Genomic DNA, 6,000 nt, shown 5'->3' with positions numbered 1-6,000 from the left:
GCGGTCAGTTCATTCAGCCTGGTGATGGGCAGAGACATCCATGGCAGAGACATTACCATTGGCATGCTGTTTCTGTGCAGTGTCTTGAGATGATTAAGACGCTGCATCCATCTAAATGGTCGCTGCTGATGTTGTACAAAACGCTTTGATTTTACCAGAAACTATTGACAGAAAATTTCGGGACGATTGGCAAACCGTTCATATGTTTTGTTACAAATGGGGATACAGTGTATCTCGGCAATGTTGTTCTCACGTGTTCAAGTCACTGGTTATAACTTGGAATAATATGGTATTCAATTGTGAAGAGTTTTGTGCAGTACTGTAGTTTCAGTACTATTTTAAAGACAAATTAGAGACATGGTACAATCTTTGTGTGGCACATTAGGAAGGGACCACTCTTTTAATTATGTCCTTGTGCAGCAAGGGAGTAAAGTGTGGTTTTGTGAAAGTCCTGATGTGCTGTGCAGTGCCTCAATGCATGTGTGTACAGCAGCATGTGATGACTGAGTTGGGCCTGTAGGTGGCTGGCAGGGTTAATGATTAACCGGACTTGGACGTCAGTCACATGGTTAATGGCGACTCGGAAGAATTGCTGTGTGTGACACACGTGCTGGTACATTTTACAGAGTGATGGTGCTGTTCTTCACAAGATTGCTATTAACCACAAAAAATGTGTCTGCCCTCACATTTGGAGTACCTGCCCACGTCCTTCATTTCGAGTGTGCAACAATTGAATCATCATCCACGTGTACATTGAAGAGAAATGGAAGGTTATCTCAGTTATTCAGTGGAAGAAGTCTTGTTGAAACAAAATGTCCTTAATGCTGTGATTCAGTGCAAAATACATGGAATGGTAATTCGTGACAACTCTGAAAGTACTCAAATGCACTTAGCAGCGGTCAGAATTAATGACTAAAAGTGGATATTTATGTAAAAAAGTTGCATGTAATGTGCATCCCTTGCGATTTGATGAATTATAAAGATTTTGGGTCAGAGGTTGTATTCGATAATCTTTTTTGGAATATTGTGATGACTGTAGCAGCCTCTAGTGACAGCAGTTATCACGTAAATCTCTTACATACAAGGCATACGAATTCAACAGTCAGTTCCTACACGCTTGATTCGATGTATATACAGCAAAATGTAGGTTCGATATCTATATCGATCAACTAATCATTGCACAATTACATCTGTAATATAAAGCTTGAGCTATATAAATGTATATATGTGTGTATATCGATACTTACCTTGCCTCCATAGTCTGAATCAGACTTCTTTTTTCAGATTCCACCATTGCCTGCTTGTTTCGAATATCTAGCAATGCATTGTGGATATCAGAAAACCTACTGAAAAATAAGAAATAATAATCATGCAGAAAATGATGGTTAACCTTGTGTATTACACACCAATCACACCAAATATATTGTTTTTAAATCTACATTCACGAAATGTTTTACGGCACGCAATATACCAACCCATTAAATCCATCATAGATTTACTCAAAATAACGTGGTTAAGACTGGTGTGGGTTAATGCAAGTCGGTGCTAGTCTGTAGCATCGGGAAGCACATGACAAATTCGTGTTGGAATCTGCTTTTTAATAGTAAAGAAGATGTAATCCATTTTATTGTCAAAGTAATGGACTTAATAGAATTCGTTTTTGAGCAGCAACTAATACTGCACGTTTGTACCTGTGCTCAAGCATGCTTTTCAAATGATTGCTGGAGTACTCCGTCACGTGCCTTTCTCCACTTATTCTCTGCAACGTCTCCACCTGAAGTAAAGCAGGTGCATTTAGAGAAGGTTTAGTTATTCGTTTTAATATTACGTAAAAATTGCAACCAAAACTAAATCAATCGAGATGAGAGATGCCACAAGTTGTTCTGAGGTCAAGAAAGGAAAGTCAATGTAGGGACTTGAGGATTGGAGTAAAATGGTTCCATGTATGATCATGGGTAAGGAGCATTGAAGCTTTCATTTACATTTAAATGACTGGATCAGTGCAATCAATGTCAATGTATCCACATTTTTCCTTTTAGGGGTACAAAAGGATACATTTTCAAGCGTGATTATCTCTGAGTACAACACATCTACGATAGTTTTTTTTTTATTATATCCCTTATTAATTCTACCAGCCCCTTTTTGCCAGTATCAATATTATAATAAAAGAATAGGCTTTACCCTTTCCAGCAATCATACAGGTGTTACGATGTTCAAACAGATCTTTACAAATCAAATAATGCCAGTATCCTGTAATAAATTTCGATTTAAAGCTTTCGTGACTGCAGGGATTCATCTTCTTGGTTCTTTCGGTAAAGTCACGTAGAAGGGAAATAATAAAATAATAATAAAACATAATAAAATACAATTTTCACGACGTTTCGGCTGCAACACAAGCAGCCATCTTCAGGTGAAGAACAGGTCTGTCGGAAAGACAGCGTCTTTTTTACCGAAAGAACCAAGAAGATGTATCCTGTAATACATACATTACATGCAAACATTTCTCTTCTACAAAAAATTGGCTAAACATCACAAGCGCGACTCTCCAAACAAATCTGGAGATTCAAATATTTCCTGGGTATATAACTAACCCATCTCTTCAGATCTCGTAGACTAATCAGGCATGAGCCTAGACAGTGTTTGGATGGGTAACCACCATGTATAACCGGTTGTTAAAGGTTATGCGGCTACGTAGTGGGGAGTAGAGAGCTGTGAAGTCAAATCCATTGTTCTACTGTAATTCTATGCTTTCGTTCTTCTCACCAAAAGTGGGCTCACGTAGAATTGGGGAGGACGCCACTTTTGTTCGCACGAAGTCACTTGAATTAATTAATGTTAAAAATAAATCCAAAATCGTCTTTAAAATGTTCTCTCTTTAACATCAGAAGATTTTAAATTCAAAACTCATCCCTAATGTACACCGCATCTCGTCGTTGACAGCAAGCTTCCTTCTGTGACACAATTGAGTTATGCCCCCCACCCCATGGTCATGGTACTGCTGCTGTTGCTGCTGTTGGTGTTGGTGCTCACAGCTGATCTGGCCTCGACGTCGCTCCTGCGGATGAGCTGTCGCATCTCGGCGTGGAGAAGCTGCAGCGCCGCCGCCTGATCCTCGAGCTGGCCACGCGTCTGCCGGGACTCGCGCGCGAGCTCCGCCAGGGACTGCCTCAGATCCACCTCCCCACGCCGCCTCTCGCCCACATCCTCGCGAATATCCGCCAGCCTTCCGCGGCACAACGAGCACGTAAACGTTTGCAACGATTTTTGTAAAATTATTATAACGATCATTGATATGCACTGGTCAAAGTTGCTCTCTCGCCGCAGCGGCGAGGTGTTATTTCATTCTACTGGTATAAAGGAGGGTGTGGATTCGATCCCGAGCATGACGCCTGCTTGTCTGGAGTTTGCATGTTCTCCCCGTGGTTGCGTGGATTTTTTTACGGGTCCTCCAGTTTTCCCTTCCACATTTAGAAACATGCGTTGAGAATATTTGGCTGCTAGAAATTTCCACGTGGTCAGCCACTTCGTTGAGCTATCATTTGTGGCCAGGTCGCCTCTAAAAAAGAGCGAAATAGCTCAGTGGACCTTACCTGGAAACATTTAAATAGTTGAGTTTTAAAGGTACGGTTTGCTTATCTCCATAGGTGGCACTGAGGCAGTGGTGGGAATTCCACTTTCCCCTACGGTACAGGGTAGAACGTAGAGGCCGACAGCAATTAAAGATCGATTGACGACGTAAAAAGGGGACCTGTAACAGAACGTGTTGTGGGACTGCATGAAGCGATTGCCGGAAAAGTGGAGACATTTCATCCATCCTCATCATCGACCGACTCTTGATGGCTGACAGAAGAGAAGAATAGAAATAAGATGGCAGACACCAGTTTTTTCATCGCACAATTATTAACTTCCAACGTAGAAGTTACGTGAAAGGATCTCAGATGAAACTCTGGAATCCGAATGGAAACTTAACCTCATGACCTGATGAGGACAGCACAATTAGGATGAAAATTTGACACAAGACAGACACGTGGAAACAAATGGCAGAATGTGTAGCGGACACCTACGGCGTATCTACCCATTTCTCGCGATGATGATGAAACAAACAAACAAACGGATCGAGGAAAGCCCAGCACAGGTGGCAACTTTAACTACCTTTGATCGAGCTGGGCCCTGCATGCCTGCACCACGCTCTGCTCCAGCTGCTTCGTGCGAGTGGCGAGGGTGCCGAAAGCCAGCTTCTCCTCGTGCAGCGTCCCCTCGGCACGCTGCAGACGGGACACGATGCCCGCCACGGCGTCTCCGCCCGCACGCACCGAGTCCATCAGGGCGACTCGAGCCGCCCGCTCAGCTACCAGCCTCTCCACGGTCTCCGAGCGCAGCTGCCTGAAGTCGCTCTGCAGCTGGGCCACATCTGCCCTCAAGCCGTGCACCACCTCCGAGCGGAGCTGCCACACGTCGCCCTGTAGGTTTCTTGCCAGGGCGTCGTCCGTGGATGCGTGCGGAGGCGCATGCCTCTGTGGTGCTGAATACTCCGTGATGGGATGTGTCGAGCTGAGTCTGATCGCAGGCAGGCGTAGGACCGGGACCGACGACAGGTCCGAGGCATCAGCACGGCCTTCTGACATGACCTGATGAGCAGGAGGAAGCGTGTCGTCATGGTCAGTAGATTTTTGGAAGGACGTATCATATTCATAGCGTGGAAGAGTAGGCCAAATTCCTTTGAGGTTTTCTTGAGCTCCCCCGAGTGGAGGCTCTTCTGCTAGAAGTGAGCCGAACAAAACATTTCAGGCTGTGGATTTACCTTTTTTATGTGTTATGTTAATACTTCGGTTCTTTAAACCAATATATGTAAAAAACACATTAAATAAAACAAAATTTCGCTGACCAATGCTGCTCAATCTTTATTCTAACAAGTCTTCATCTACGCCTTTATAAGTGAGGTCTAACTTTCTCCCCCATAAGGGCTAAGCAGTAAGCCATGCCCAACCACAGACTGCCTATGCCACTCTAGGCATAGGCAGGGAGTTCAAAACAAAGTCATTCCGATTTCTAAAATTGGCAAAAACGAAATGCAAATAAAATTCAAAAACACTCCTGCGGTAATCTTCTAGAATACGGTTATGAAAAGAAATCACACATTTATCAAACTGACTATAGACATTGACAATAAGCTTTTCTCGAAGGCGAAAGCAAAAAAGAGTTGTAAATTAGCCTAAGCCATTAAGATAGAAGCCGTGTACAAAAATCACATTTCGATAACGTAACAATATTAATACTCTTTTATTTACAATATTTCCTCAATAAATACAACATCCACACACACACATATAAAAGTAACCTTACAACTCGCAGAAATGTATCCAGGAGACTCAATGCGGCGCTGCTTATTGATAAACTCAATTGTGACTGCGATTTGAGTTCCTGTTGTTTAAGGGAGGTGAGAGCCCTCGAGGTGTAGCCGTCATCAAGTGGCTGGAGCCAAACCACCCTCGCGCTCCACTCTCACATCTGAAAGTCATCGAGGCTATTACTGTACACAGATCGTGGCCATTGACACTCCCCTATGCGTGTGTGCGGTTTTTTTTGGGGCTGTTCGTGCAGGGGACCAGCCATGTGTGAGGCTATACGAGTTCACGGCTGCCACTTAGGTGGGGCTTTTGAATTGAAAGAAGCTCTGTTCAACGCTGATGGGACGGCACACGAACAGAAGAGTGGGCTAACAAGAAGGGCACTTCAAGCAGTCTCCTTCACGCGCGGCCACTCTCTTGCACCACCCTCTCCTCCTTTCGCTTGTGCTTATCGAGGCACTCCTCTGTGTGCAAATGAAACACGTTCACGTACTACCCATACCTCCAATATATATATTTTAATTCCTCGTGTTCATTTAGAACAACAACCATAATTTTACATTCAGCTGGTCGAGCCAGATGATTGCGTCAGGAGCAGCAGAGTGGTGGTCGCACTGATGATGCCTCCGTTTTTGTGAATCGGGTGGCCAGC

Source organism: Lethenteron reissneri, chromosome 26, assembly GCF_015708825.2.
Source record: "Lethenteron reissneri isolate LAM-NWPU_2019-01 chromosome 26, ASM1570882v1, whole genome shotgun sequence".
NCBI classification, from domain to species: Eukaryota; Metazoa; Chordata; class Hyperoartia; order Petromyzontiformes; family Petromyzontidae; genus Lethenteron; species Lethenteron reissneri.
Note: the sequence above shows the minus strand (reverse complement) of the source record.